The sequence below is a fragment of the Dermacentor albipictus genome, chromosome 9 (genome assembly GCF_038994185.2).
Source record: "Dermacentor albipictus isolate Rhodes 1998 colony chromosome 9, USDA_Dalb.pri_finalv2, whole genome shotgun sequence".
NCBI classification, from domain to species: domain Eukaryota; kingdom Metazoa; phylum Arthropoda; class Arachnida; order Ixodida; family Ixodidae; genus Dermacentor; species Dermacentor albipictus.
Window position 1 is genome coordinate 97,055,258 of NC_091829.1, and position 21,450 is coordinate 97,076,707.

Below are 21,450 nucleotides of genomic sequence, written 5' to 3' on the forward strand. Positions count from 1 at the left end.
TTATAGCCAGGTTCCTCACGAGCTTTTATGATGCATTGCAGGGACCGCCACACCGGCCAGCCAGTGCTACAGTGTCCTAATGCAGAGAACGTATATTACACGGAACTGCGCTCCTTCAGAGTTATTTAGAGTCTTTGTCAGAAGCACGTAACAGTAACATTACTTGATTACGGTGCTGCTACATGGCAGAATATTTGAATGGCAGATGTCCCGAGTTCGGCATGTAAGTACGTACGTACGCGCGCTTGTTTAGCCTAAATAAGAGCTTCTATTGTTCCCCAATGGAAATGCACATTCCTGATGCATGGTTCAGATCTGCCGGCTAAGGGCGGTAGTGAATAAAGTCACCAAATTGCGGCCTCGTTGCGGTCTCGCATTGCGGCCTCATTGCACGGTCGGGAAAAATTGCTTTAGAACCAAAATTTCGCTGCGCTGTCAGTAGCCATTCACTGATAAGCTTTCTCCGCAGCGTAATGCTCAGTGCAGGTGTGATGGGGGTTGTGTGTGCGGTCGGTATGTGACCGATATTCCTGAACGCAGTGTCATTCAGCGATGTGCACAGCTGTGGCTGATTGTAGAATGTGGGCTGTGACAGGAGTGATGGGGACCATGCTCCTGCCTCGGCCAAGGTTGCAGCGATTTCAGAGCTGCAGGGAGCGCCCAGGCAGAACCTAATCTCGGCCCTATGCTGCAGCTCCAGCTTCTTGAGACGGGCACGTGGTAGTGCCACGAGTGGGAGGACGTACCGCAGGCGTGAGGTGGCTACTGCATGGTACAGCCGCAGAGCCCACCTAGTGGTGCAGCTCTGTCCTCGGGCAACAAGCTGGGAGACTGCCTTGTGGACCCAGAGGACCTGGACATGCAGGGTCTTGACAGCAGGCAGCCAGGTCAGCCGGTGATGAACGTGTAGCCCCGGGTACGTCACTGCCGGGCTTCAAGGTCGCCTTCCAGTTGCAGCTGTGCAGCGGGCGGTTGCTCTTGGGTGGAGCAGCATGGCCTCCGTCTTCCTTGCCGAGATGGCAAGGCCAATGCAGCTCAGGTAAGCAGCGGCGGTGTCGAGGGCTCTTTGCAGAGCCGAGCGCGCACTGCTGTGGCTGTGTGGTGGATTTCGCACACATAGGGCGATGTGGTCCGCGTTGATGGAGGTATTCACGTGGTTGTGGGGGTCAGTCTGCAGGACAGCAGGCAGTCGGGCCAGGTTGAACAGGAAAGGGCTCACCACTGATCCTTGTGGGACGCCCTCTACCAAATAGGTCCAGGGCCTGCTGAATGACTGGATAGGACAGGCCGTTAAAGGCCCCCTTCATGCCGAAAAGCACCAGGAGCACGGCGTCACCGCAGGCCTTGGCCTCTTCCAGCGTGGAGACCACGTCCACGATGGAGTCCGCACTGCATCAGCTCCGCCGGAAGCCTATCTGCTCATCGGCCAGAAAGCAATGGCCTCCATCAGCTTGCAAGCAGCAGAGGTGAGTGAGACTGGCCGATAGGAGCTCACGTTTTTCAGCCGGCCTTCAGGATGGGGGCCACGTAGGCTGTGCGCCATGACTCCGGCACCTGCCCTGACTGCCAGATGTTTAAGCAGTCAAGCAGGTGCAGGTGCTCGTTGGCGGCCAGGTTGCGAAGCATTTGGGTTCCTGGTGCACTGGGCTCCTGGTGCACTGCGATGCTTGGAGCTCGTGCAGCGTCAGCGGGTCCTGGTAGATAGCCATAACCTGGCTCGATGGCCACCCTGGGTGGTGAGAAAGAAGGGAAGACGGAAAGGCAGGGAGGTTAACCAGGCTGAGTCCAGTTTGCTACCCTACACGTGGGGAGGGGAATGGGGAGTGAAAGAGGAAGAGAGAGAACTTAAGTGTAGGATGTCTATAGTCGGGCACTCAAGTCTGTTGCCCTCAGGCAGCGAAAAAGCGCTCGGACTGCTTTCTGGGCCAATGAACTGTGAGGCCAGGCTCCCAAGACTGGATGACAGGCCATTTACAGAAGCGAAGACCCTGTGTGGTGGTTGTGCAGGCAGCTAGGCAGGCTGACGGAAGGCTGCCCTACCTTCAGGATGGCTGCAGTGCGTGGTACAGCCAGCGCAAACTGGTTGGCAAGGAGCTCCGCAAGGGCCTCTTCGCCGATGCTCAGCATGATGGCCACGGCGAGGACAGGTTGTAGGCTTCCTCTCCTGCTGGGGGATTTGAGCAGTCTCCAAGCCAGGGGTCCCCTGGACCTGCCCTCGATGGCAGAGCAGAGGCTCCTCCTGCGCCGGGCTTGGCGTCTGCAGCGGGCATCTACACGTCTGTACTCGGTCCAATGCTCTGCCTTGCCCGTCCGGATTGCTCCACGCTCCATACGGCGCCTGGAGGCACGAATGTTGAGCAGGTGGAGGTCCGGAGCGGGGGTATCTGGTTGGGTAGAGCACTGAACGGTGGCAGCCTGAGCACAATCCACGATGGCGCTCAGGAAGTCATGGCCATCGTCCAACTTGCTGCAGTGCTTCCGGAACAGGGACCAGTCTGTGACGTAAGTTCTTGACCTAGGCCTTCTCCCAGACCTGGGGCTGATCACAATAGGGAAGTGGTCAGACCCCCATTTGTCCGAAGTTGTGGCCCAGGAGTAGGAGCACTGCTCAGTGTTGAGGGAGAGGTCAATGGCCGTGCGAGCTCTGCGGTAGACGTAGGTGGGCTCCCTGGTGTTCCAAGGTCAGCAGGCCAGCTCAGCTGATGGCATCTGTGAGGCCTTTGCCTCAGCGGGTGCAGCTGCGGCTTCCCCAATCCGTGTGGTGTGCGTTGAAGTCACTGCACAGGACTGCATGCCCACCAAGGCGAACAGCCAGCTGGATGAGGCTGGAGGGATCCCACGGCTTTCCTGGACGGATGCAGATGCTCGCCACAGCCGTGTCCTGGCTGCCAAGGCGTACCACAACGGCGCATGACTCCAAGGGGCCACCGGCGATGTCAGCAACAGGTAGAACAGCACGCGCCAGGGTGCTGCGGACATAGATTGCCGTGCGTGGCTTTCCTGGCTTATGGACTCCATCTAGGCAGGGTGCCGCAGTGCAACTGCGTGTGGCACAGGTGGTGGCACCTGAGTAGTCGGGAAGCCGTAGGTTCTCGGCCACGGCATATGTCTCCAGCAGTGCGAGTACCGTATAGTGCGGAATATAGGTTGAGGTCTTTTCCAAAAAATATTACTAAAAGTTCACCCCTTGACTTACATACCGGCCCTTGGCACAGCATGAATAGTCGTCTGGCAGCATGTAGGAGCGCAGACCTTTCGGCATCCACATTGTTATCGCCCCCTTGGTGACCGACGCGGCCCAACTCGCGGGCGCTGCGCAGTTCTTTATTCTGACGAAGTTCTTTATTCTATGGCGCAGTGCACCCGAAGCTCAAAGACAGGGTGGCGGATTTTGTCCGCGAGCATCGTGCCAGATCTTTGCCAGTCACAGCAGAACTCATCTGCATCAAAGCTATTGAGATCGCCCGAGAATCCGGACTGCCCAAGGAACAATTCAAGGGCTCCATTTATTGGGTTCGTCGCTTCATGCAACGCAAGGGATTCGCACTTCGACAGCACAAATCAATCTGGCAGAAGCAGCCAGAGGCATACGAGGAAAAGTTGGTCGAATTCCAGCGTTATGTTATCCGTCTGCGGCAGCAGCATGGCTACATGTTGGTACAGATCGGCAACGCTGATGAAATGCCGGTGTGGTTCGACATGCCGTCGCTCACCACAGTGTGCGAACGCGGCACAAAAGAAGTCGAGCTTCTTTCTACGGGGAACGAGCATTCACGGTGATGCTCGCGTGTACCGCAGATGGCAGAAAGCTGCCCCCATACATAATATTCAAGAGGAAGACGCTGCCGAAAGAGGCTTTCCCACGGGATGTCGTTCGCGTGAATGAAAAGGGCTATATGGACGAGGCCCTCATGCTCAATTGGATTAAGACCGTCTGGAATCGGCAACCAGGGGCACTCTTGCGGTGTCCGAGCATGCTCGTCTTGGATGCCTTTCGCGGGCACTTGACCGCAGGATTGAAGCTGGCACTCCGCGACGGGAGGACGGAACTCGCCGTCATTCCGGGAGGCATGACGTCAACACTTCAGCCACTGGACGTCGTGCTCAACAAGCCTGTTAAAGACCGTGTCCGTGAACAATATAATCAGTGGATGGCCGGCGACAACCTGATGACCCCAACCGGCCAGCTGCGCAGGCCGCCTCTCGTCACTGTGGCCACATGGGTGTCGCAGGTTGTGCTCGCTGCCCGACGATACGGTGGTGTGGGCATTCAAGAAGTGTTGCATAAGCAAGAAGTGTTGCAAAATTTTTTGCATAAGCCAGGAACGCACACAGGAGTCCAAAGAACTTTGTCACCAGGAGAAAAAGTTACAGCACAGTGGGTCGAGTCGTAACGAAACTTGCGAGCGTCCTGGGAGACGTCGGTGTTAAGCGGGGCGAGGCGTCTGCACTCTGCGAGGCGAGACACAAACTGTTCCAAGAAAGGAACTGATGGGGGTACAGGAGTCGAAAGGAATGATACATCAAGAATGAAACTTGGTGAACAGCCATAGATGAAGAAAAAATGTTAAAATCCAGTGGTACGTTGCGTAGCCATGTTATAGGCGAATGTCATGAACGACAGGATTGCATCCCCGTTCGTGTGGCCAGGGTAGATGTACAGTCGCATGCAATATGACTTGCAACACTCTTGTTCGTTGTTGAAGGGGCTCCACGGCTGCGCCGCAGCTCTGACATTCGAAATAGCAGTTTAATAGACACCACTAATTGAAGCTGTGTTTCGGTCTGGAACTTACCATGTGTCTGCACAGCTGTACAGCCTTGGAACCCCTTCGACCACGGGCACCGGTGTTGCAATTCATATTGCACGTGACTGTACATCGCAATCATCAAGCTGTTGGTCTGCGGATGGTAACTGGAAGTCGTCTTGCGAATTGTGTTAGAGGCGCACAGAACTTCGGTAAGGATAGAAGAGAGGAAGACTGCTGTGGTCACTGAGGAGAACGCGCGGAGCGCTGCGGTGTAAGATAATGTTGTGTAGAAAGAAATCGGCGACTTCAGCAGCAGTCCAGGATGGTAGAGATGCTGTCTCCGCATAGCGTGTTGGATGGTCTATGGCCGTTGCAATCCAACGATTTCCATGTGAGGTCATGGGAAGAGGACCGTACAAGTCTATTCCAACTACTTCAAAAGGCGAAGCGGGACAAGGCAGCGGTTGTAAAGAGCCAGAAGGAGCTGTTGGGTTTGCTTTGACAATGAACGCAGGGTGCAACATACTTCGCAACGGCTGAAGATGGGCCAGGCCAGGAGCAGCAACTTCATATTCTGTTGTAAGTCTTGTGGTAGCCTAGAGGACCAGTCGTCGCATGATCGTGAAAGGCTTCAAGCACCTCACATTGCAGAGAACATGGTATGACCGGGACCCATTTGTTGCCATCGATGTGATAAATGTTGCTATGTAAAACCCCATTGTGCAGCTTGAATTGATTAAGTTGTCGACGAAGTCAGGCGTTTGGAGGTGACGAAGAATCTTCCATGCGTTGGAGAATAGTTCAGCAGTATGGGTCGATGCGTTAGTGGGACACAAGGACAGATGGGCTGTTGTGTCTTAGCCATTCGAGGGCTACAATGGGTAAAGCCGATGAAGAGGACTAAGGACGTACACAATCGCGGAGAGGTTATGGTGAATCGTCATGATTCGGCAGAGGGTAGCAAGAGAGAGCATTGGTGTCTTGATGCTTCTTTGCAGCCCTGTAGGTGACATTGAAATCGTACTCCTGTAGGTGAAGCACACAGCAACCCAGGTGACCTGATAAATTCTTTAGCGATGAAAGCCAGCACAGTGTGTTATGGTCGGTAACAACTGTGAAATGGCGGCCATGAAGACATGGGTGAAATTTTTGCACGGCCCAACAGCAAAGCACTCCTGCTTGGTTATGGTGTAGTAATTTTCTGCACTGGTTAGTGCACGACTAGCCTAAGCAATTACTCGTTCGCGGAATGTGTTGTCGCATTGTAGTAGAATGGCACCGAGACTGACTGCTAGCGTCGGTGTGAAAGATGGTGGGCGCGGTTGGATTAAAGTGGCGCAGTACTGGGTCTGGTTGCAAAAGCAGGAAAGCATGTTCACATTCGTCGGACGAAACAAAGGGTGCATTACTGGGGAGGAGTTGATGGAGCGGGTACGTAAGTGTAGCGAAGTTGCATATGAAGTGCCGGAAGAAGCAAGTCCAAGAAAACTGTGCATGTCTTTTTGACGCAGTGGACACAAAATTCGAGGATGGCAGTAAGCTTCTCGGGGTCCGGACGAATACCTTCTTTGCAGACTATGTGCTCCAGAACTTTGATGGCCTTGCTGGCCAAACTGCATTTGTGTGTGTGTGTGTGTGTGTGTGTGTGTGTGTGTGTGTGTGTGTGCGCGCGCGCGCGCGCGCACACGCGCGTGTGCCTGTGTTGAGCTGCAAACCAGCATTTGCAAGACACGCAAGGACTTCATCAAGATGTTGCAAATGTTGTGAGAACATGGTTGAAAACACAATGTCGTCGAGATAGCACAGACAGGTTTTCCATTTCAAGCCACACAAGACTTATCGATCATGCGTTCGAATGTGGCAGGCACATTGCAGAGTCCAAAAGGCATCGCACTGAACTCGTAGAGCCCATCAGGGGTAGCAAATGTCGTTTTTGCTTTGTCGGATTTGGACATCGGTATTTGCCAGTAGCCTGGTCTAAAGTCAAGGCTAGAAAAATACTCAGCACCGTGGAGTGAATCTAGTGCATCGTCCATCCGTGACACGGGGTGAACATCTTTGCGCACGATTTTGTTCAGCGCACGGTAACAGACGCAAGAACACACTGAGCTGTCTTCGTGACAATTGCAACGACATGAGTGTCAACAGCTCAAGTGACAGTTGATCCACGAGGCAACAGTTGGGGTTCGATTTGGTTTATTGCAGTAAGCAATGCAGACCCCTCAGAGAAGCGAATAAGGCCAGGGGTAATCAGAATTGCTCGAGATAGGGTATGGTCATAGGGTAGAATGAATACGCCGCCATCCACAATGTTACAGGAGTTGACACCTATAATCTTTTCTCTAGGTGGCCAAAGAACGTAATCGGAAGAGGTGACGAGACGAATGCATTCTTCGTGGTTAGGAAGAGAATTGCCAGTGGCATCATCCAGTTGTGTGAGGCGCTGACGACAAGAGATAGAAGCAAACGCCAAAGATAAGAAGTCCCACCCCAAGATGAGTTCATGGGTCACTCACGAAATACCGCAAAAACAATGTGGTGAAGAATTTAGTCTATGGACACACGAACAGGACACGGTGCGATTGGACGAATAATAACCTTGGCTGCTGCACAAAGAGAAAGGCCGGAGTAAGGCAATTCTTGTGTTTTATAGAGTCCCAAACAGTCACATGGCAATAATCGCCAAGCGTCTTGTAACATGGAGCCACCTCAGAATTGCGCCAAACAAAGATGATGGATGCAGCCAGTCTTGCCAGATAACTACATTTTGACTATTCTGTATTGTTTGCATTTTTTGTGTAAAAGGAATTGTCGCAGAGAGTTTTATCTTCAGTGGCCTTCAGTTGACGTCATCTGCTACAACTAGCACATAAGTTAACTCCATAGCACCACTAGGATGGAGACATTGTGTCGTGGGGTGCTTCCTTAAAAGTGGACAAGAATATTCTAAAGGAAAAGTGTGAGATGGTCACAGTAATAACCAAGGCATTTGGCATGGGAATGACCCAGCTATGAAAGTATTATCAGATGTGGACAAGCATATAATACTAAATGGCGCCTTGCACGAGTCCCAAGTGTCAAATGTAATGAGTATTGTGCATTTAAAGGGCCAAAAATGTTTTGTACATGCAAGGGAACACTATGGGCATTTGATAACAGTTGCTTAGATGTACTACATTAACAGGAACCAAACGAACTCCCTTAGACATAAGCATGCAGCAAATTCAAGGACTAGATGAAGCTTCAAAGAAGTAACTGCATTTCATGTAGGATAGGTGTGAATGACCTTTGTGCACGAGATCAGTGACAAAAACACTAAATGAATGCAGTACAGTGTCTGTATCATATCTTGTGCAGACCAAACTAGCCTGGAGTTTCAGCGTTCCTTGTCAGTTCATTTAAATAGGCACTACATTGTTCAAAGTGCAATATTGTTCTACAAAACATAATATGCAAGATGTAGCATGCCAACCCTCGTGGCTCAACAACTACTGAACCGAAACCTCAATGAGCAGTGAAGCTTCCTTGTAATTTTCATCGTAACCATACTTTCGCTCTTGAAAGTGAACCTCTTTAGTGAATTTGCTTGTGTATTAATTTTTCTTTAGGCAAGTATTTTTTATACATGTTAATGTCTCAATCCTGCTTTTTCTTTCCGGGGCTAAAACAAAATGCCTCTTATTTCACTTTGATCTTTTGACCTAGGAAGCCATCATCTGGTGCTGTGTACAGCAAGCACATGCTTCGGGCAAGGAGGGAGCCAGCACCATATCTACATCAGCAAGAACCTCGGTGCTCAAAATAAACATTTTCTGTGCAAATACCTGTCTTTTTATACTTCCAGCATGAATTAATAAGTTTCTTTTGCCTTCACATGCAGGAAGGTTTATAGGAATAGTGACTGTTGAATGCCCAGGAAAAGCCTTGAAGCCATTCTACTTGTACAGTGATAAAGTACATGTGTACTTGAACTTGATAGTACAGAAACGAAAGGCAAAGTAACAGGCAAAATGCTCGGGGCAGCAGTCGTATAAATGGTAGATGAACACAGCTAATTGTGCTGTCCAGTTTCATTCAGTTTGACCAAATGTTGCAAGAATTGCCTTCAATATGAATCATTCAGTTTAGCCAGCTAAAGTCGAACCCGTACAAACTTCGGAATGTCTGCTGGGAATTTTAGCATAAATGGTATGTGTGCATCCTTTAGCAGCACCACAAGCCCAGTAAGGTTTTTGCGTTACTGTCCCCCCTCCCTTGGGGTTATTGCAGTGTCTACTTCAAGTGCTTGAGGGTATAATGGAAAATGACTCCATTCTCCAATGAGAAGGCTATATAAATATGCAGGACAAGAGCTTGTAGGCCTGGTTATAAGCATGAATTAGATATGCATAGACCAAAGGCAATATGAATACAATATGTTAAATTGCATCCATATGTGGGAACTGCCCACATCAAAGGAAAGAAAGTGCAATACTTGCAACCTACCAACATAAACGTCAGTCTAGGGAAGGATTCTGTAAGGATCCACTAAGTGGACTGTTTCAGCACACACTGATTAGGTAGAGCTATAAGCTGGTAGAGCAAGTGGCAATCATCACCATGGGCTCTCGTGCTCTTTTCATTCAGCGTGTACTGGAATGGACAGTCCACTTAGTCAACACTTACAGACTAGCCCCCTAGGGCTTTGGAAGCACGCAGTATATTAAGCTTAAGTCTGGAGTGCTACCTTCTGCTTATGTGGCAAGTCCTCCTGTTTACCTGTTCCTTTCAACTGAGAGCTGAGCACTGCCTAGGTTAAGTCAGAAAAAGCAACCAGCGTCCATAGAATTCAAACTATTACTATTTGCCCTATATAAGGGGACAGTGAAGCCTAAAATGACACTTGACTTGGGCCATATTTTTCGCGATATGCCCGAGAATATTGGGATTTCCCATCAATTTTACCCTTCCTACATCACATAGTGACCAACCTGAAAACTTAACACTGTTGCGCAGAGCGATGAAGGGTCAGGATTTGAGCGAGAAAACAACACATGACACCTGAGCGCAAACTATGAACTGGTTTATTTTTCTGCAAGTGAAGCGTACATAAAGCCTACACGCATGCACAGGAGTCCTCTTCCCGGTCTACCTACACCCTCTATTGTCAGTGATTATGCTAATCTCTTTATTGCTGAGTGAAATAGACGGCGGGCTGACACATGAGCCCTGTGGGTCCACCTTGAGGTTGTATGCTTCCACGACTTGTCTTTTCCTTTGGTTCCTACTTTTCAGCAGAATCATTGCCTTGTGATAATCACCAGTTGATAGTTTGTGCTCAGGTGTCTATTGTTTTCTCGCTCAAGTCCTGTCCCTTCGTCACTCCGCACAACAGTGTTAAGTATGTTGAACCAACTAGCACACTGCACAATTTTCCTGATCTTGAAAACAATTGTAAACTAAAGTCCGTGAGAAACAAAGTGTTCTGTCATGACATGCAGATTTATGCATGATCACTTTGCTATATAAAAATACAATTTTAGCCAATGTTACGAAGAGCTTCACTTCTGGAGTTCACTTAAATAATGTCTGTGATGCATTGTGACAGTACGAGGTCCTGGAGATCCTACTGTGGAGATATGTCAACATTGAGCCTATTCCTGTTTAATGTATGGATAGATGCCTTCACGAAGAGTTGGAGAAACTGCACAATACGATGTTTTATATCACATGTAATAATTATGCTGTGATAAAGTGTACACGCTGAGCTTAATGTTTTAGAAAAGCTCAAGAAAAGGCTCCAGAATAGGTATGATGGATACGCAACCTTTTATTTGGCTCTCTTCATAGTGAAATCTAGAAGCATCACCTCAGCCACACTTAGTAAAATCTGTGGGCTCGTACTGCCCATGCCTTTACTGCACAAGTTGCCTTGGTGCTCCCAGTCTTGACAGGTAACACTTAAGCACACTCTCATGCACGTGTTTGTTCCAAAGCTACAGCTGCTAACTAAAGTAACTCCCACATGCGATTCTGTAACTCTAGACCTAACTGCAAAAACGCATGCAGTACTACGAGTTTGGCATGGAGTCCACATGACATGTGCACAACTTCAAATTTCGTATAGGCAACAGATAACTGGTAACCTGTTAGAGTAACAAAATGGATGCCAAGGAAAATTCACCCAAAGCCTTAAGCAGGAAAATGAGGTGTTGTGATGAGATAAATAGCAATTGCATTTGACATGATTGAAATGAGCTGCAGCATGGCATGGTAACTGTGGCAGCCTTTACAGTGCCGCGCTCTCTGAATTACACTTATGTGCATCCATATGCTGCAGCGACCAACTGTTTTTATTCAAGAAAGCCAGGTTTGTGGTTCAGCACACATCATACGCTGGCAAACTCACTGATGAGTCAACTCCCTCAGATCATCCCATGAGTCTGAGTGAGCCCAGCTGAGCAGTATTTTGGCGAGTTTGAGCCCGAGTGAGCTCGGCTGAGTAGTATATTCTTATGAGTTCAAGTGAGCAGCTAAGTATAATTTTGGCGAGTCTAAATAGTGAGTTCCGATTATTTTGCCAACATATATATGGTCCGTGTACTTTCGAAATTCAGGTACGACACTTGCGCATAGGTTGGAAATTAAGCTTCTCGCCAAGTGACTACTGCAGAAATGATCATAGAGCTATAGAGAAGAACGATACGCCTTAATGATGCAGCGTGCCGCGCGGGATCCATGTGTGCAGCGTGCCAGTGGATGGGTGCGTGTTTGGGAAATTAGGGGGTTTCGACCCATCCACAGATAATTTACATAGTACCTAAATTTCTCCATAGTGTATTATTGCGATAGCAATTTTTGGACACCCTAAGCGAATTTTCGCCATCGCCCTGATGTTTGGTTTAAAGTCCAAGTGTGACAAAAATTATAGTGCCCCGTTGCATCCCGCATGCTGGGGTTAATTGCGAATGAAAGGGTGCGAGGGTGAGCCGAGAAGGATGGCAGCTTTATGCGCGCTGTCCACGTCCCGTGATCAAGTGCGCGCTAGGGTAGGAGAGCGCGCGACGTCTCTTGCCCGGCCGTGCCCGTGCATATGGCTGTCCGCGTGCAGCAGAGTGCATTACACGGCCCGCGCGTGTCACATTTTTTAAAAGTAATTTGCGGCCGGTGTAAAGGCGGCAAGCCGACGTGGCTGCTGGTTTCACGAGTGTTGGAAGTAGCGATATCTAAGTTTCGGACGAAACTTAGAGAACAGTGACTTAAAACGGTGACTTCCTTAGAGGGGCAAAAATTTTGGGGCGCATGAGCGGCACGTATAGTAGAATGCAGTGTTCCATTGTAAAAAAACAACTTTGATGTAACAAAATAGAGTGCTCAGTGTTACGTCTTTGTTACATCAAGGTGCAACAAAAATTAAGCGCTGGAAATCAGCGCTGGACGCATATGCAACTCCTTACTCCACACTGAAAACATTTGAGAAAACATTTTTTTTTAAATACTCTGTACATTTGTATAAATCCCTACCTGCAGATATTCCTCTGGTTTAGCCTGATTATGTGCTGCCTACTTAACTTACTGACGCAGCACACATATCATTGCGAAATTTATTATTTTTTTGCTTTTAGCAAAAGCATATGTATTGAGTTATTGAATTTTGCGAACAGAAAAAAAAATTGCAACTTCCAATATAGCGCGCTTCCTAGGCTATTAAATAGCTACAATGTTCAAGGAACGTACTGTTTCCATGAGTGGTTTACTCATGCAGTAAGATGTACTGCTCCTACACCTTGTAATAAAAAGCATATGCATCAACACATATAGCAGCTGATATTCTTATTTTCTCATCACAGAGGTAGATGGGGCACATGAACCAATATGCTCACACAAATCAACGTGACCAACTACTGCGGAGACATGGCAACGAATTCTTTGTTTACCTTGTACACCACAAGTGCGAGGTTTGCGCATTAATTTGACTTCATGAAACCCTATTTATACTACAGGCTTTACGGCAATGCTTGCATGCAGTGCGGTGAAGCGCTCGACAAAACTGCACATATTATATGGTTTGTTTGATATTAACTCGAGATGCAAACGTTTGTGCAGGCAGGCAAGCAATGTTTCCATTCACGCAGCGCACCAAAAGAGCGTGGTATATGCATTGATCTGGTTTCATGACATCGTACTTTTGCCACTAGCTTTACGGCAGTACTTGTGTATAGTGCTGCGAAGCACGACGGAACTGCACGTTATTATACGGTGTGCTTGAAATCCACTCGAGATGCAAACGTTTGTGCAGGCAGGAAACGAATGATTTAATTCACGTAGCACAACACGAGAGCGCGTTCTATGCAGTCCTTTGATTTAATAAAACTCTATTTCTGCCACAGGCTTCACAGCAATGCTTGTGTAGAGGGCTGTGAAGCTCGACGCAGCTGTAACAACATCCCACGGTACACCCGATTTTTACCGAGTTTGTTTTAAAGGGCCCCTCACAGGCTACATAACAAATTTTGGTTACACGCTGAAAGTTGTTACGTGCCCTCTAAGAAGTGTTCTACCGCAAGCATTTTTCAAATTGGTTCATTAACAGCACATAGAGAATGATTGAAGTGCCGCGAACACATGATTTCAGGAGGCGAGCGTCGCCGCCTATATAAACACTCTCTCGACATTCCCCGTTTCGCCTGTGTAAGCAAATTTCCTTCACTGCGTTCTCCCATACCGGAGCCGAGGGGTCGCGCGGCGGGTATACCCTACCGTCTTCTTGTCTTCACCGTCACCGGCACGTACACTTCCGGTGACGGTGTCGCGCGAGCTGTTGCGCTTGTCTCGTTTCCTGTAGCGGACGATAATGCGCGCTCTACACGAGAACACGTGATTAGCGGTATAAGTCAGTGCCCCAGCACTGAGGCAAACGCGAGAGGATAAAAGAGCATGCATGATCGCAATGCTGGAACACAGTAGACGATGACGTATAGTTTCGTTCTCTGCGCGCGTGCAAACGTCGGAAAAAGGAGACGAAACGGAAATTCATCTCTCTTGCTACAGTGCGAAGTAAAACAAAAGCACCCAGACATTCGGGTTGTATTTTTCATTATTTCTCTAAACTTTAATTAGTCCACTGAAGCAACAGATTCAACAAATAACTGATGCTGCCTTGAATCTAAGTCACGTGTTACTCTGAGTGCCATCACAGCACAGCCTGTGCTCCTATGCAGCAGCAAAGTTACGGGCATTCATCTGCTTGCTGCTGCGATAACATTATGACACTTGAACTCAGAGGTACGATTTTTGTTGTGTGAGGTTATAGATAGCCAGTAGACTACTTGTCTGATGTTAAATGCTATGACCCACTGGCAATCCACAATGCACTCAATGAAAACGTTTTTATGCTGTGTGTGGCGTGACTCAGCAGTGACCTACATGCAAGAATTCTCGCTCTTGTGTTGCCATCTGAGGTTTGAAACTGCAACTAATATATATATTTATTGCATTGGACATGGGGTGGCATGTTTGTTTCGGAGAGTGGAGTGGCAGCACATTTCTCAGTTGGGTTTCTTGCAAACTTTCGCAGCAGTTTTTGAAATACATGCCATTGGAATATAAGTACCTGCATTTTTCTTGCTACTCCCAAACTTTTCAGCGTGTCTAATAGATAGATCCTCATGCCCCTTATGGATGAAAAAAAAGAAAGCATAATGCAGAGGAAGCAAATTAACTTAGTTTTGGGCCAGAAGAATGCACCAGCAACTTCGCGATCACCAGCGGATGAGTCAAGTGCTTCAGTGTCAGATGTTCAGCAGTGGACAGTGAAATCAGTGACAAAGATAGTGTTTACGAACCATCACAGACCTCAGCCAGCATGTCGAATGGAGAGTCAGACCTGACTGATGATTCTGAGGTGAATGATTCAGGATACAATGCTCTCATTTGTCTCAGCCCATCTCTAGAGAAATGGACACCGGCAACAACCACTTCGCCTTGTGCGACACCACACTCTAGGCCGCCCACTATCATTCAGTTGCCATCTAGCCGTTATGCCCCATGTTCACTGTTTATTACGGATGAAATTTGGCAAATGAAGGTCAATGAAACAAACAGGTTCACACAACAAGTGTTGAAGCCAACTACTCCTAAATCTAAATCACGCTTGAAAAATTGGACGGAAACCAATGCCAAAGAAATTAAAGCATTTATTCGAATACTGATTTGTATTGGTCTCCTTTGTCTTCCTACTCCCAAATCTAAATCAAAGTTGAAAAATTGGATGGAAACCAATCTCCAACAAACGAAAGCATTTGTTGGAATACCAATTTGTATTAATCTCGTCCATCTTCCTATCTGAGTCACTACTGGGCAAAAAGTAACCTGTATGGTGTTGAACTCATTCGTCAAAATATGAGCCGTGATCGCCTTTTTCCTACTTTCGAGGTTCCGGCATTTTGCGGACAATTAAGTGGTTGCAGAGTTGCAGGATCATGTCTTTAAGATCCATCCTCTGGTAGAGAAATTGAACCAAAATTTTTGCCACTGTGCTTGAGCCAGGAAAGGAGGTTGTGATAGATGAAACAATAGTGCCATGGCGTGGCAGACTTTCGTCCTTACAGAGTCAGGCTGTTCAAGGCATGTACCAAAGACGGTTACAGGCTAAAGGTTGATGTATATGCCGGAAAGTGTGACTGAACAGTTGGCATCGGACATGCCGAAGATGTATGCTTGAAGCTCCTGCAAAATTACAAGGAAGTTGTGTGCCCGCTGTCCTAGACAACTTCTACATGAGCTTGCCGCTCACTTTTCGCCTTCTAAAGGAAGACACTTTCATTCGTGGCACAGTTCACTCAGTGAGGAAAGGGCTGCCAAAAGATCTCACTGAAGTAAAGGTTGCAAATGGCAGTGTTACCGAACTTCAGTCCAAAAAATGGAGTGAAGGCACTGAAGTGGATGGACAAGAGGCCTGTTCTGATACTCACATCTGTCGCCAAATATGAAGCAACTTTGGTGGACAGTGGGAAGAAAACAAGGGACGGCGCACCAATCATGAAACATCAGGCCGGTCTTGATTACAATGCAGCAAAAAAGGGCGTCGACTATAGCGACCAAATGACGTTATACCACAACTGCTTTAGAAAAGGACTCAAATGGTACAGAAAGGTAGCTGTTGAGTTGCTTGTTGGATGTGCCATCATAAATGCGTGGAACATTCGTGGCATGCTTGAAGGAAACTCTACGCCAATTATTAAATTTCAAGATGAACTGGCTCATTCACTGTTCGGCCCTCGTCAAGACAACATCGAAGAAACTCATGGGAGAAGTGTCCACATGCTAAGAAAAACTGGCACATCGGCACACAACACTCAGTGGCACTGCACTGGCTGCTATGCGGCCAACAGTACCAGCAGTAGCCCAAACACTACGGTACGTGAGAGTGAGAAAAGTGACCACTTTCTGTGAATAATGCCCCGGCAAGCCATTCATCTGTTTGTTGTGCTTTAATTCTAAGCACAAGTAACCTGAGAAGCAAGCTAGCTTCAACTGTAAAATGAGTAGGATGAAAAATTCAAGACATAGCTAATGTTCATACTAAATTTTAGCCTTTCTCTAACTAATAAATATTTCTAACACAAAAACTGACTTCTTGTCTTTTTTAATGGCAAGCACTTTGTAGTTCAACATAGGTTTCTAGCATCTTGAATCCATTGAGGGGCTACAGAATGCATTAAAGAAAGCAAAAAATGCATAATGTTGTGCTGAATGTGATCAAGACACATGTACAAGAAACTATAGTCATTAGTTCGATGAGGAAAGTAATGTGCTTTAGCAAGTTAGAACTTTGTTACAAACTTGCCCACATTCACATCTTAACAGATTTAACAATGTTTCCACTACGTGGAGAACCTTGATCTACAGTGCTTTTATCATCCTGATGAAGGTTGGTGTTCCTATTATAACACGTGTACTTAAGAAGCTCAATCTCTCAAGATTTCATGTTGTTTTACTTGACATAAGCTTACGAGGCTTACAGATTACGTGCTCGTATCTCAACGTAAACACTTACCTCCTTTTCAATGATTTTCATTTCTGTAAAAGCACAGTAAATTTCGTCAGACGAGAAGTGCAAATGCGTTTTTTAATCTTTCATACTTGGTGCTTGCTATTATACAACTTACTTATATTACAACTTGCTTGTTTAGAAAACTCATAAAAAACACTCCCCTCACCTCTTTTTTTCTTCTTTTACTTTCCATTGACTCTGACTTTCATTATGCTAATAAACTTCAGAAGAGCTTGCTCTCAGGCTAGTTTGTACACACTGCTAAGAATGAAAAAATGGAGAGACAACGGGACAAGAAAGAAAGGCCTACAGAATGCTGATTTGCGCGCGGCAATCTATATCAAGGACGGGGTGCTGGACCAGGGGAGCTAAGAAGCCGCCACAACAAACTATGGGAGCTAGGTGAATGGCTTCGATGTCCACACAGAAACATAAATATAGGAATGTTATAGAATGCTGTGTCATTCAACAACCCCGTGAATGTTGAAAAGTGGGACAGTGATTAGCTGAAAAGAGTTTCAGAGAGCTCCAGGGAGTGGGGAGGATGATACGGTAAGGGGGCTACTAGGGTGGTGACGTGCATTAAGGGCATCAAGAATGAAGTGAAAAATTATGGAACACAGGGGGATTGTCTCATCACTGCTCGATCGCTCAACGCCAGATAGCCGTGGCCAGTTGCCTTAGCCGAGATTCACCTACCCCGTCATAGCATATGCTGTGCTTGCTGCTCTGCAGTCTTTAGAATAGGCAGGTGTCAGGGAAGCATGCCCATAATGCCTGCAATTAAGTAATAGGCGACTTGCAAAATAGTGCCCGCTCTCTTTTATACACAGCCATGGCTGAACCACTCACTAGCAAATCTGGTAAGAAAATAACGCTGACTTTCACTGTTACTTGGGCTGCAACAAGTCTGGGCTGCAAACAAGAAGACACAAGACAGAGCGCTGTCATGTTTTTAGCACGGTTCGCTTTCCTAAGTAATGTACCAACAAGGTCATAATATACATTATACAAATACATCAATTTGTAAACAAAATGTTATTTTTAATATAGTCATTTTTAAAAACAGCACAAGGATGATAGCATAATTTTAGGCGTAGTCTTAGCAATGAAAAACTTTTGTCAGAAGTTAAGCAAAGTTTTGGCAACGTAAAAATGTGCATCCTCATTGCTAAAGTATTCCTGTCCGGGGAGTGCTAGGAGTTTGTCTTGGTGTGATGTAAAACCCTCCACACATTTATATAGTGCTAGAGAGAGAGGTGATGGGGGAGTGGTAGTGGCCAGTGGAGAATCCTTCCCTGAAATGAATTTCTGGCTACGTCACTGAATGTCTGCAATGCCTTGTAATAGCAATAGGTCTTGGAGGGAAACACTATAGATGATACCAGTGAACCTATTGAGCCTATTCTTGTTTAGTGAGGTGATGGATGTTTTCCCAAAGAATTATAGAAACTGTACAATGGAATGTTTTGTACCACCTGTAATAACCATGCTGTAAGAAAACAGAAAGGCTGAGCTTAAATTTTGTAGGAAATCTCTTAAGAGGCTCGAGGATAGGTAAAGATGACTAACTCCTGTATTCTCCACTCAACCCTCCACGTGGATTCAAATGCACAGTAGCCCCACTCCTTGACACAGGCGGTTGCTTAGTTTTAATTAAACTTCATGTCAATTACTGTGAAACACAGCGTCGTCTTCAGTCAAGGGGTGGCACAGCGCTCATCTCAGTGGAATGAAGCTTCCAGTCATAGATGGTTTCAGAATACAGGGTAAGTGACCTCACATTTTACTCTCTTCGTCGTGAAATCTAGACACCAAAGCCTCGGTTTGAACAAGTAATGCTTTAAGCGCTCTCTCATGCATATGTTTGCATTAAGGCAGAGTCAGCTTACTATTTCCTGCTTCTGCCACATGCAAATGACACAAAAATATCTCAATAAAATGATTGTGATTTAAGTGGTACACACTCTCTGCAATGTGATTATATGTTTGTAATAAAAGAAGCACTACTCATGTGCTGGTCAGCATCTGCAGCAATATGTTCACCGAGATAGCTTTTTTGTCTCAATATATTCGATATTGTTGCAAATTTAAGAGGTTTTGCAGCTAACATGTAGCTGTTAACTTGTGTCTCGAGAACATACAGCTTTAGGTGAGAGGAGCGCTATATTGCATGATACAAAGGAACATTTTCAGACTGCTTGTTTTATTTTTGTGCGAAAAACAATTGAGAAGGTTTTAATTGCAAAGTAATACAGTAGGTGTTGGCAACGCGAACAAGCCATGCAAAGTGTATGCATCAGAAATGAACTATCCAGATGAGGACCCCCCACCCCACTGATATATGTCAATGCTATAATATCAAATGCTGCGACATTTAACACATATGGTGACTAAAAAGAAAGGATAACTAAAGCAAGAGCAGCATTAATAAAACAACATCAACTGCAAAATTTATACAATCTTTCTCAAAACTTTTATCTTCGCATAAACTGTGGCCTCACACACTGTGGGCACTTTTGCTAACAACCTTCACATTTCACTAGTGCTAATTCTAGCTTCCCTCTAGCTTCCAGCTCAACTGCAATGTTTTGAACGTCAGGGCATGTGCAAGTGAAAATTAGTTTGTGATGGCCATGTGGATCTGTTTCTCTGCCTGAATAATAGGGAGAGGAGGGCAATATAATTGCCTTGAGAACTATTAAGCAGAAGCAGCAGGAGCAGTGGCCGGGATAAAACATTTCAGGAGTTCAATGTAGTAAGGATACAGGAGTAATATGATTAACTTCGCAAGAATATGAGGCCATTATAACACTAAGGGAAACAGACTGGCCCATCACAATGAATTTTCAAATATTGTAACTGATCTAGAACACCTTGCACAGCTGCTGTAATTAGGAAAAAAAAAAGTAGGATTGTCTTAAAAAGACAGCTTTCTTGTTTGTTTACTCTGCTATGCCACTGTACACATTATTACTATTACTTTTTTTTCTTTTGGAACAGGAAGTCACCATATGCCTGGAGGTTTTAGATCACCTTCTTGGTGTGCTCCCGATATATTAACAGTTCGAAAACATTAACATTGTTGCTTGGTTTATTGCCCAAGTAGACCGGCACGTAACGACTGACTAAGGAACCAGGCGTGTGAATATGCACACCCTGTATCCAATCAACCCCTATATCAATCAATTTTGTACAATTAGACCTCCATATATTGAACTTTAAAGGGGTGGAGACATCAAAATTTTCGTTCATGCGTTTGTTGATTCAAACGTTGCGTCATGCTTCAGGGAGCACGATACACACAGCGGGATTCATATATATCCGGTAAATAATTTAATGATAGCATTATTATACCGAGCGATTTCGGTTTCGGTTTCTGGGCTCTGGGGGATGCTATGACGTCACAGAGGAGGAAACGCAACATGGCTTGGTCACGTGAGCCACAAAAAACAGTGACGTAAAACTATGCTGCGTCGTCTGCTCGCTCATACGCGTGCTCTGCCAGCAGAGGTCAACTGGCGATTCGAAGTGCATGTCGCGATTATTATAATTATTGCGAAGAGCGACAACAACGGTAAGAAAATATTGCGGTTTGTGAGAGTCGGTGATTCATTCCGAAGCGTCGTAAGCTTTAGCTTCGAAGTGAACCGGAAAGGGCCTAGCCACGATATCGGCGGCGCCGAACGATCAGAGGCGGTGAAGCTGCCGTCGGTGCACAGAGTGACCACTCCTCGGACGCTGATTGGCCGCTTCGCCGTACGGCTGCCGCACAAATAGGTCCCGGGCCCGTGCTCTCTACAGCTAGGAAATCTCGCCGTTCGCGAGCAAAACCGCCGTCGCACGGGGGCCCGCGAACGGCAAACGGCGTGCGGCGAGTTTCCGGGCCGCTAACGTGGACGGGCCTTCACATTGAGTAGGCACGGCAACTCGCTGCACGCAGTTTGCCATTCGCGGGCCGCCGTGCGGCGTTCGTGCTGTCCACTTCTCTCCTCCTGTGTCCGTGTCTGCACGCCTTACCCCTTCTTTGCATTAAGAAAGGATTTCTATATGCCTGTAGCTCGGTCATAGTGGAGGCTATGCTCGGTCGCTCGGCTCAGCAGGCTCCGTAATCGGCATTTCATCGCTACTCATCATACGTCACGTTTTTGTGCTGGTGTGCTATGACGTCAATATTTTCGTTCCTCCTCTGTGACGTAGTAGCTGCCGCGCTAGCGATGGGTCTCGACTACGAGAAGGAGTTTTTAATGACTTTTTGGAGCTGAATTAAAATTATTTTGAAATGTTTGCAGCGTCTGATACCTCGTTCTGGGTGTCCTTGCATACGGAAGCAGCCTACAACATGCTTTTTATAGCCTCGAAATTTGGTGTCCCAACCCCTTTAATGTAACAAACCGTTTTACTTTGCAGAACTTATTTGGTGTGCATATAGAAATCTTCAATTTATTGAATTCTGTTTATCTGCAATTTCAATTTACTGAAATTATAAATTCTTCTAAAATTTAAATGAGGATATGTGTTGCATTTGAACTGTAAATTCTATGGACGTACAAGTGCTTTTCGGGAGTAAAGCTTCACGATTTTCTTCCCAAGTTTATTCGACTTAAGGACAAAATTCTGCAGCAGTTATAAAACGACCACAGGTGACAAGCAGCTGAATGCGAG

The 21,450-nt window shown here is 46.6% G+C and overlaps 1 long non-coding RNA gene across 2 annotated transcripts; it reads left to right on the plus strand.

The window, feature by feature from the left end:
* The first annotated feature begins 229 nt into the window (after positions 1–229).
* Positions 230–8,566, plus strand: LOC139049538 (uncharacterized). 2 transcript variants are annotated; one of them, XR_011508378.1, is made up of 3 exons: positions 230–1,039; positions 1,171–1,466; positions 8,457–8,566. It is a non-coding gene; the product is annotated as an uncharacterized lncRNA (long non-coding RNA). The 2 variants fall into 2 exon arrangements; XR_011508379.1 differs by having other exon boundaries at positions 8,461–8,528.
* Positions 8,567–21,450: the final 12,884 nt, after the last annotated feature.